The sequence below is a fragment of the Gigantopelta aegis genome, chromosome 7 (genome assembly GCF_016097555.1).
Source record: "Gigantopelta aegis isolate Gae_Host chromosome 7, Gae_host_genome, whole genome shotgun sequence".
In the NCBI taxonomy this organism is placed as follows: Eukaryota; Metazoa; Mollusca; class Gastropoda; order Neomphalida; family Peltospiridae; genus Gigantopelta; species Gigantopelta aegis.
In genome coordinates this window covers 32297259-32308428 of record NC_054705.1, presented here as the reverse complement: position 1 = coordinate 32308428, position 11170 = coordinate 32297259, and positions in this window count along the sequence as shown.

Sequence of the window (11170 nt, the reverse complement as noted above, 5' to 3'; positions counted from 1 at the left end):
TGCTTAGAATATGAATATTCGTTGCATTTCTGGTCAGGCTAATTTTGTACTTGCTGACAGGTATTTGCCTACAGTCATGTACATTTATTTTATTTTTTACAGTCACCAAATTAGAGAATAATACATGAGTGGCCGTTAGATACCATTATCTCACAACGAGTTGTTTTAAAATGTATCTAACTGACAGGAATGTATTATTTTATTTCTTACACAAAAAAACCCACCCCTGATTTTAAGCAAATTTTATCATCTTTTTCGATTAAAATTTATTTACAGCCATTGCACAAGTAGCTGACTTGCGCGTCACAGACACATGATTGTCAGGTTAACTATACGTCACAGTGTAATCGATTTTCACTGTACTGTTTTTTATTGGACTTATAGCATTGGTGACCTGGTCATCGCCTAGGAGTAGCCAGTCGTATGCCTTGAAATTGTTAACACACGTACATGTGTAAACAACTATGTGTTGTCAAAAATCATGCATGGTGTTCCCACCAACGTGTGTGTAAGAATAAAAAATATCGCATGGTGTTCTCACCAACGGGTGTGTAATGGTGTTCTCACCAACGGGTGTGTAAGAATACAAAATAACGCATGGTGTTCTCACCAACGGGTCTGTAAGAATAACAAATAACGCATGGTGTTCTCACCAACGGGTGTGTAAGAATAACAAATAATGCATGGTGTTCTCACCAACGGGTGTGTAAGAATAACAAATAACGCATGCTATTCTCACCAACGGGTCTGTAAGAAATCAGCATAATGCTGCTTTATAGGTCTTATTATTAAATGTTCCAAATGTTAGTAAATTAAATCCCTATCTGTTTTAGTGGTTACACTCCAAGGGTTATCCCTGTACTCAAAATGTAAATATTTTCACTCGAGTTTTTAAATAATTATTTATTTAAGGGAAGTGTATGCTTTAAATAATAACATAATAAATGTTCTTTAAGATAATTTCTCCTACTACTGCGGTTAGAGTGATCTCCCATTTTAGTTCACTTGGTAGAAAACTGCTCTCACACACAGACGGGCCCAACCTCTCCTTCCTTATCTACCTAATCTACCTTTGCCTCTTCTCCTTCTATTTCAACGTTGGACCTCTTCACCTTTTATGTGACACCATCGTTGAATTCTTAATATTTGTGAAGGCTGCTGCAAGTGGACGGCACAATACGGCGGTTGGATCCGCCGGGGATCTGTGTGATGGGGGGTTGGAGCTCAGTAGATGTAGGGTGGCTATAGGGCGTCGGCGTTTTCGGCCTTAGGTTTGGTTTAGGTCTGTTCTTGGGTCCCACCCCCGCCCTCTCCCGGTTTCCCTGATGGGACACACTGAAGTTCCGGATATGAGAAGTTATCCTTGTTTAATTACTCAATAAATAAACCTGTATGGTTCGGGCCCAACCTCTCCTTCTTTCCTCCAGGGCTTAAATTTCTCTTAATTGTAATTTATACTTTATTAATTTTATCTAAAATTGGCGTCCAAAATATATATATATTTGTTATTATTTAGTGTTATATTGTTATTTATTTTTGGACTTGCGCTTTTAATTTTAAATATGATTAAGGTTTAAAAATGTAAATTGTCCCTTAGTATTCTGTCCTGGACCAAGCCACTGGCTATTCAAAGACTTGGCCCGCGACAGACATGCCATATGGACATGTTAAACATACTCACACACACTCACACACAAAGAATTCGAACCCCTCAGACAACGCAGTTTTGTTATATTTGGACGAGAAATGTGGACGAGATGTTCTGTATCCCCTCAGGATAATGCTTAACAGCTAGTATACAAAAGCTAACTTGTCTGTAGGAACTTACACATAAAATATCTGTTACACAATACGTATTGCAGGTTGTTCCTCAAAGTGTCACAATTACGTGGTTACAATCGCAAATTTATCGACGTGCCGAGGTGGCCTTTCCGTACAGATAACTCTTGTTTTCTTTATTCCTAAGTACTTTTGCGAGTTGTCTTTCTTGTTGAAATGTAGGGGCGTGATGTAGGTCGGTGTCAGAACGATCGCCTGATTTGTGACGAGTCACAGGATCGATCGTCGTTGGTGGAGGTATCCAGTTAAACACGACTTGTTACTAACTTTTTCATTTCAACTTATTTTCGTGCTTATATCCAATTAAGATTCAAGCACGCTATCCTGGCCACACACACCTGGGCTGTCTGTCCAGGACAGTGGGTTAATTGTTAATGGTTAGTGAGAGAGAAGAACGTGTAGTGGTCTTACACCTACCCATTGTGTCGTCGTGGTTAAGCCATCATACATAAGGCTGGTAGGTACAAGGTTCGCAGCCCGGTATCGGCTCCCACCCAGAGCGAGTTTTAACGATTCAGTGGGTAGGTACTTGCCCATATCAAAATGCATCATATGAATTAATAATACACAGACAAAAAAAGAAAAAACTCAGCCACCAACAGATCATCTGCCTGAGTCTAAACAGCTGGAGTCTATCTATTAATATTATTTGTTGTATAATTATTGTTGCATAAATATAAATAAATAAATAATGCTATCATCCTGTTTCATCTCTGTTGTAGGTATAACTAGTTTCTGTATATTTTTGGTTTTCTTGGCAACATTTACCCAATAAAGATAACATTTCTTTTTATTGTATTGAATAATCTTGGGTTGTGTTGTACTGTGTCAAAGAAAAAAATATTTCGAAGAAATAAAATGTTGTTGTATATTCCTAGAAACATTGTTTCCAATGTCTGAAGCTAGTTTTGCAAAGAAAACAAATAAACTGAAAACCAGCGGATTACCTTTTCAACCCTCCAATAATAAAACCAAAAAGCAAACCATAACAAAGTAGAAAAAAGAACAAGAAATACGGATTCAGAAAGCATCATGCGGATTCTACTTTTAAAAGGGAATTTGACCAAACAGAACAAACTGCATTTACGTTTTGTTTATAGGGTGGACAAATTCAGTACACACACACACACACACACACACACACACACACACACACACACACACACACACATCACGACTGGTATATCAAATGCCTTGGTATGTGCTATCCATTCTGTGGGATGATGAATATAAAATAAAATGTGGGTAAAATCTAAGGAAAATTAAAGGTAAGAGAGCATTTTATCGTAGTAGTTAACAATTAGGTTCGGACTTTAGGTAATGTCCCTATTGCATGTCCGTTGTCAATTGGAAATCTAGATCTTTTAGATTCGATTGCTTTTCTTAACGGTGTAATTAAATGCGTTTTAGTACACTGAAGAAATCTATATATTCAATTTTTCAAAAATAAACTTGAACTTGTAGGATATATTTTCCTTATTGTGTTAAATGCCTTGCATAACATCGATTGACGGCGTTATTATGATAACGTGGTAAGAAAATATTCACGATTCCCATGAATTCTATAAGAATTGTCTCTAGTGAATTTCTTTTTTAGTGGTAAACTCTTGTTAACAGCTAGTAGCAGTCAACTGTCTGCCCCTAGAGGCCGAAAGGCGGCCTCTGTTAGTGCTCGTAGCAGTCGACTGTCTGCCCCTAGAGGCGGAAAGGCGGCCTCTGTTAGTGCTAGTAGCAGTCAACTGTCTGCCCCTAGAGGCGGGAAGGCGGCCTCTGTTAGTGCTCGTAGCAGTCAACTGTCTGCCCCTAGAGGCGGGAAGGCGGCCTCTGTTAGTGCTCGTAGCAGTCAACTGTCTGCCCCTAGAGGCGGGAAGGCGGCCTCTGTTAGTGCTCATAGCAGCCAACTGTCTGCCACTAGAGGCGGGAAGGCGGCCTCTGTTAGTGCTCGTAACAGTCAACTGTCTGTCCCTAGAGGCGGAAAGGCGGTCTCTGTTAGTGCTCGTAGCAGTCAACTGTCTGCCCCTAGAGACGGAAAGGCGGCCTCTGTTAGTGCTCGTAGCAGTCAACTGTCTGTCCCTAGAGGCGGAAAGGCGGCCTCTGTTAGTGCTCGTAGCAGTCAACTGTCTGTCCCTAGAGGCGGAAAGGCGGTCTCTGTTAGTGGTCGTAGCAGTCAACTGTTTACCCCTAGAGACGGAAAGGCGGCCTCTGTTAGTGGTCGTAGCAGTCAACTGTCTGCCCCTAGAGACGGAAAGTCGGTCTCTGTTAGTGCTCATAGCAGTCAACTGTCTGCCTGCCCCTAGAGGCGGAAAGGCGGTCTCTGTTAGTGCTCGTAGCAGTCAACTGTCTGCCCCTAGAGGCGGAAAGGCGGCCTCTGTTAGTGCTCGTAGCAGTCAACTGTCTGCCCCTAGAGGCGGAAAGGCGGTCTCTGTTAGTGCTCGTAGCAGTCAACTGTCTGCCTCTAGAGACGGAAAGGCGGCTGCCCCTAGAGGCGGAAAGGTGGTCTCTGTTAGTGCTCGTAGCAGTCAACTGTCTGCCCCTAGAGGCGGAAAGGCGGCCTCTGTTAGTGCTCGGCGGAAAGGCAGTCTCTGTAGTTAAAGTATCAATCAGTCAAAGGTTATGCCCCTAGAGGCGGAAAGGCGGTCTCTGTTAGTGCTAGTAGCAGTCAACTGTCTGCCCCTAGAGGCGGAAAGGCGGCCTCTGTTAGTGCTCGTAGCAGTCAACTGTCTGCCCCTAGAGGCGGAAAGGCGGCCTCTGTTAGTGCTCGTAGCAGTCAACTGTCTGCCCCTAGAGGCGGAAAGGCGGCCTCTGTTAGTGCTCGTAGCAGTCAACTGTCTGCCCCTAGAGGCGGAAAGGCGGCCTCTGTTAGTGCTCGTAGCAGTCAACTGTCTGCCCCTAGAGGCGGAAAGGCGGCCTCTGTTAGTGCTAGTAGCAGTCAACTGTCTGCCCCTAGAGGCGGAAAGGCGGCCTCTGTTAGTGCTCGTAGCAGTCAACTGTCTGCCCCTAGAGGCGGAAAGGCGGCCTCTGTTAGTGCTAGTAGCAGTCAACTGTCTGCCCCTAGAGGCGGAAAGGCGGCCTCTGTTAGTGCTCGTAGCAGTCAACTGTCTGCCCCTAGAGGCGGAAAGGCGGCCTCTGTTAGTGCTAGTAGCAGTCAACTGTCTGCCCCTAGAGGAGGAAAGGCGGCCTCTGTTAGTGCTAGTAGCAGTCAACTGTCTGCCCCTAGAGGCGGAAAGGCGGCCTCTGTTAGTGCTCGTAGCAGTCAACTGTCTGCCCCTAGAGGCGGAAAGGCGGCCTCTGTTAGTGCTAGTAGCAGTCAACTGTCTGCCCCTAGAGGCGGGAAAGGCGGCCTCTGTTAGTGCTCGTAGCAGTCAACTGTCTGCCCCTAGAGGCGGAAAGGCGGCCTCTGTTAGTGCTCGTAGCAGTCAACTGTCTGCCCCTAGAGGCGGAAAGGCGGCCTCTGTTAGTGCTCGTAGCAGTCAACTGTCTGCCCCTAGAGGCGGAAAGGCGGCCTCTGTTAGTGCTCGTAGCAGTCAACTGTCTGCCCCTAGAGGCGGAAAGGCGGCCTCTGTTAGTGCTCGTAGCAGTCAACTGTCTGCCCCTAGAGGCGGAAAGGCGGCCTCTGTTAGTGCTCGTAGCAGTCAACTGTCTGCCCCGAGGCGGAAAGGCGGCCTCTGTTAGTGCTCGTAGCTAGAGTCAACTGTCTAGCAGTCCCCTAGAGGCGGTAAGGCGGCCTCTGTTAGTGCTCGTAGCAGTCAACTGTCTGCCCCTAGAGGCGGAAAGGCGGCCTCTGTTAGTGCTCGTAGCAGTCAACTGTCTGCCCCTAGAGGCGGAAAGGCGGCCTCTGTTAGTGCTAGTAGCAGTCAACTGTCTGCCCCTAGAGGCGGAAAGGCGGCCTCTGTTAGTGCTCGTAGCAGTCAACTGTCTGCCCCTAGAGGCGGAAAGGCGGCCTCTGTTAGTGCTAGTAGCAGTCAACTGTCTGCCCCTAGAGGCGGAAAGGCGGCCTCTGTTAGTGCTCGTAGCAGTCAACTGTCTGCCCCTAGAGGCGGAAAGGCGGACTCTTGGTGCTAGTAGCGGCGTAGCTGATGGAACATTAGAAATTGAAGAAGAAATTATTTTCAAAAATGCGCACAGAATAGTGCCTCCAGGAAGATCAGGACAACGCCCACGCACGATAGTTGCATGCTTCCAGTGGTACAAACACAAAGAGCGACGTGAGCGATTTTTTAGAAACTATTGATTTCAATTGCTGCATCCTAACCGCACGCGTACGGCGCGACAGATTCATGTAGTCGAGCGAGCGATCTAACAGCAGCCCGTTGGAGCCCGTTGGAGATCATGTCCAGTTGACCTTTCATTCGACCAATCAAAACATTACTTGCAAAATCATGCCAGTGATTTGAAATGAATTTGAAAACATTCGAGATTATGCCGAGGGTATACGAAATGATTCGGGTGAATTACGAAGTATGCCGAAAACTAATTTCAATATAACATTTTATATAAAATTCGTTTCAAGACGAAACAAAAACTGTGATGGTATAGCCATAAACTCTGTTTATACTAGTATACAATCCAAAGTTTATTACTGCACTTTCCCCCCTGATTTTTCAATGTTGAAATAAACCAACAAGTTCGGCTATTGCATAAATAGTCTCGACCGATATTTTTAGAATTTGTATGCTCCCGAATAACGTTATAAAAGGCGAAGTGTAATTGGTTGATATTTAAATTGTTACTTATAGATGAAATGTCACCTGGACATGGGAGTCCACGCAATGTTGTTAGATCTACTGGTGAGACCAGTAGTGCTAATTTTAATCAGATTGGCGCGCGATACAATACCGATAGGAACTGTTTCTATTTTTTGTCGCGCGACACGAGCTGGAGTCTAAACAGCTGGAGTCTATCTGTTAATATTATCTGTTGTATAATTATTGTTGCATAAATATAAATAAATAAATAAATGAATAAATAATATTATCATCCTGTTTCATCTCTGTTGTAGTTATAACTAGTTTCTGTATGTTTTTGTTTTTCCTAGCAACATTTACCCAACAAAGATAGTATTTCTTTTTATTGTATTGAATTGTATTGTGTTGTGTTATATTGTGTTTTGTATTGAAAGAAGAAAGAAATGTTTTATTTAACGACACACTCAACACATTCTATTTACGGTTATATGGCGTCAGACACATGGTTAAGAACCACACAGATTTTGAGAGGAAACCCGCTGTCGCCACTACATGGGCTACTCTTCCGATTGGCAGCAAGGGATCTTTTATTTGCGCTTCCCACAGGCAGCATAGCACAAAACATGGCCTTTGTTGAACCAGTTATGGATCACTGGTCGGTGCAAGTGGTTTACACCTACCCATTGAGCCTTGCGGAGCACTCACTCAGGGTTTGGAGTCGGTATCTGGATTAAAAATCCCATGCCTCGACAGGGATCCGAACCCAGTACCTACCAGCCTGTAGACCAATGGCCTGCCACGACGCCACCGAGGCCGGTCCGGTCGCGAGCGATGCAAGCGATTATTTTAGAAATCATTGATTTCAATTGCTGCATTCTAACCGCACGTGTGCGACGCGACATATAAATCTATCGCGTCGCGCGCATGCAGTTAGGATGCGGCAATGGAAATCAATGATTTCCAAAATAATCGTCACATCGCTAACATCGCTTGCGTCTGGTTTGGATAGATCTTAGCTTGGCGGTTTCAACTGTTGATAACAATTTTAAAAAGAAGACTGTCGTTAAAGTCACGTCTGGTTAGGATAGAAATATTGTCGCGTCGCACGCGTCAGGTTAGGATACAGCTTAAAACTGTATGATAACCGGTCGCGAGCGACGCGAACGATCCGTGCGATTATATTTAGAAATCATTGATTTGCATTGCCGTATCCTAACCGCACGCGTGCGACGCGACAGATTTAAAATAATCGTTCGCATCACTTGCGTTGCTCGCGGCCGGTTAGAATACAGCTTTAGTACGCTCGGCTGCTGCGTTGAAACTGCGCGACACACTGTATGGCGTGAACAAGCAATACCCAAAGGAGATGGTAGATCGGAGACGTGAACTCTTCCCGATTCTACGTCAAGCCCTTGGCTGATGGGCAATATGCAAAATTAGTGAAAGATCAACTGTTTATCAATGGTGTACGTTTTCGCCGACAACCAAACACTAATCAATCAGACCCACTACCCCAAACACCATACCCACCCAGTTATCACAGTCAGTATGCATCTCGCCCCAACATGTATCCTACCCAGGAGTGGATCCAGGATCTTTTAATAGATGGGGCCCAAAACCCGGTGTAGTTTTTTAAAATAGAATTTAAAGGTCCTCTACAGGTGAACGGGATCACTTTGCATTTTTGTGTATTCTGTAATATATATTGTTTCACCAAAAATAGCCGGGAAGAGCCCCTTTGGGTCCCCGCCTGAATCCGCGCCTGCATGCAGACCCTCGATATCCAAACCCATACCGTCTTTACACATTTGGACCCCTACGGCGATCAACCCCCACCGCCGAACATGAGTCAACACACATATTTTTGTCGAACAAAACTTTTCAAATTATTTCTTTCCGTCCGCCGTTAAACTGTGGAACAACACATCAGCTGATATTAGGCATTCTTCATTAGTAAATGGATTTGAAATTCAAATTAAACAATTTGATCCGATTATACCATCTTATTTTAATAATGGCAATAGAATGCAGCAGATATTACATAGCCGACTCCGTTTGGGTAATAGTAACTTAAATGGTAATACATTCTCATGATACGTCAGTGACAATACATCTTGTGCTTGCGGGAACCTAATTGAAGACGCTGAACACTATACAACATAGTTCAAGATACCCATTTGTCAGATTACCATAATCTTAATTGTAATATTTTACTATTTAGTGACCCAAATCTTTGTCTCCTAGAAAATAATGCTATATTCAACTCTGTTCAGAACTTCGTTATAAATAGCAAAATGTTTTGAGATTAATTAACCAATCACATTCGTTCTCTCTCTCCTGACCTCTAGTTACCTTTTCTTCCTTTACCCTTTCTTCTTTCTATTCCCTTCTTTGTTAGTAAATTTGGAACAAGTTACAATCATGTTTTATTTTATTGCTTGTAATATATTCAAATTGTTAAATATTGGGAGAGGTCTTAATATAGGCTAACGCCTGTTGGCCGATCCCCAGACGGCTACTTTTTATGAACGGCAATAAATATTGTTTAAACCACAGAGGTGTCAAACCTTCCTCCAGCCAATATGTATGTGTGTGTTTATGTGTGTGTGTGTGTGTGTGTGTGTGTGTGTGTGTGTGTGTGAATGTGTGTATATATGTGTGTGTGTGTGTATGTGTATGTATGTGAGTGTATGTGTGCCTGTGTGTGTCTGTGTGTGTGTGTGTGTGTGTGAATGTATGTGTATGTGTGTGTATGTGTATGTATGTATGTGTGTGTATGTGAATGTATGTCTGTGTCTGAATGTGTTTGTATGTGTGTGTGTGTGTGTGTATGTATGTGTGTGTGTGTGTGTGTGTGTGTGTGTGTGTGTGTGTGTGTGTGTGTGTGTGTGTATTTCGTGAGAAACATGAAGATTATGGCCAAACAGTCACATCTGCGCTGAGCTTTAGTAAACCAGTCTTGGAGTAGCAGTCTATGTTTTGAGCGATGCAAGAAGGATGTACTGTCCAGTAGGTAGTACTAAACCAAATAACTTCCGGCTGGGTCAAAGTTCGAGGTGCACCCAACTTTTGATAGAGAAGTGAACACCACAAGTCCTGTGATTGGTTATAAATGTGAGTGTGTTGGTTGTAAAAAATAATAGTTTCATCTGGGTAAAAAAAATGTGCAATTTTATTTCATCTAGTACCAATGTGTCAAGTAGCCTTGTGCTTGAAACATGTATGGGGTACCTGTAAAAAAAAGTACTCGAATTTTGTGCGAAACTAGGGTAGTCATAGACGCTACCCGTTATCTCAGAAACGAGCAGCTTGACCCCCATTTTTTCTGATTCACTTTAAGTGTAAGGGGTGGTAGTATTTATATCCGTGGCGTTTATGTCGGTTGATACGTTGCAGGTAGGAGTTTTAGCCACATATGTTACTATTGTCGTCTATGGGATTTGATTTGGTAGTATACACCCAGTAAAGACCTCCTCGAGAGTGGTTGCCCTTCTATAGACAAGGCTACTAGATACGGATTCATGGATTCATCCATTATTTTGTTGTTCAGCTTTCTAGATATTGATAAACTAATCTAGGAGTAGCAGACCTGTTTTGAGCGAGGTACGAAGGTTGTATATTGTCCAGTAACGGTTCTCCACTGTGTCAAGTAGCCTTGTGCTTGAAAAAAGTACTCGACTTTTGTGCAGAACTATGGTAATCATAGACGCTACCCGTTATCTCTGAAATGAGCAGCTTGACCCTTTTTTTCTTCTGATTCACTTTAAGGCTGAGGGGTGGTAGTATTTATATCCGTGGTGTTTCTGTCGATTGATACGCTGCAGGTAGGAGTTTTAGCCACACATATTACTATTGTTGTCTATGGGATTTGATTTGGTAGTATACACTCTACAGAGATGCAAAAAGACCGTGCAATGTTTATGTTGGTTGTATTATTATTATTTTGTATTATTATTTATTATTATTATTATTATTTTTACAGCAGATGTCAATAATCGATATCATGGATACTTCCACTACCCCACTCCCCTTCATCTCCTCCCCTCCCCTCCTCTCTTCCTAACCCGCTACTACGCAATACGGTTAACTACGACCCTGACTGTTGTCAGCTGTAATGTTATCTAAAATGCATCTATCTGCGTATTCTTTCAAGTGGAAATTAATTATGAGCCTACAACACACCCGCTGAGTACGAAGTGTTAAAGCGTATATGTATGATGGTATCGATGTCATGGCTGATGTCAGGTGATGCAAGTGGTAACGAAATGCTTTCAAGCGGAAGTTATGAGCCTACAACACACCCGCTGAGTACCAAGTGTTAAAGCGTATATGTATGATGGTATCGATGTCATGGCTGATGTCAGGTGATGCAAGCGATAACGAAACGTGTTACCTCTTTCCGTATGAACAATCCACAGGATGCTACGTAAAACCAAACATATTAAAGGTACTTTAAACTAATTTGAGCAATATTTCTGTGAAATATACTTACTTTCCTTGCCAGAAACCAGTCTGTGTTTATAATGGGGAGTGAGATCTATAATTAGTGTTGAGGGCGTCAGTCAAACGAATAAAGTGCAGGCCCGTAGCCAGGATTTTGAGAGGGGAGTAGGGGTCGTTTAGGCATATGGTGAGTCACGAAGTTG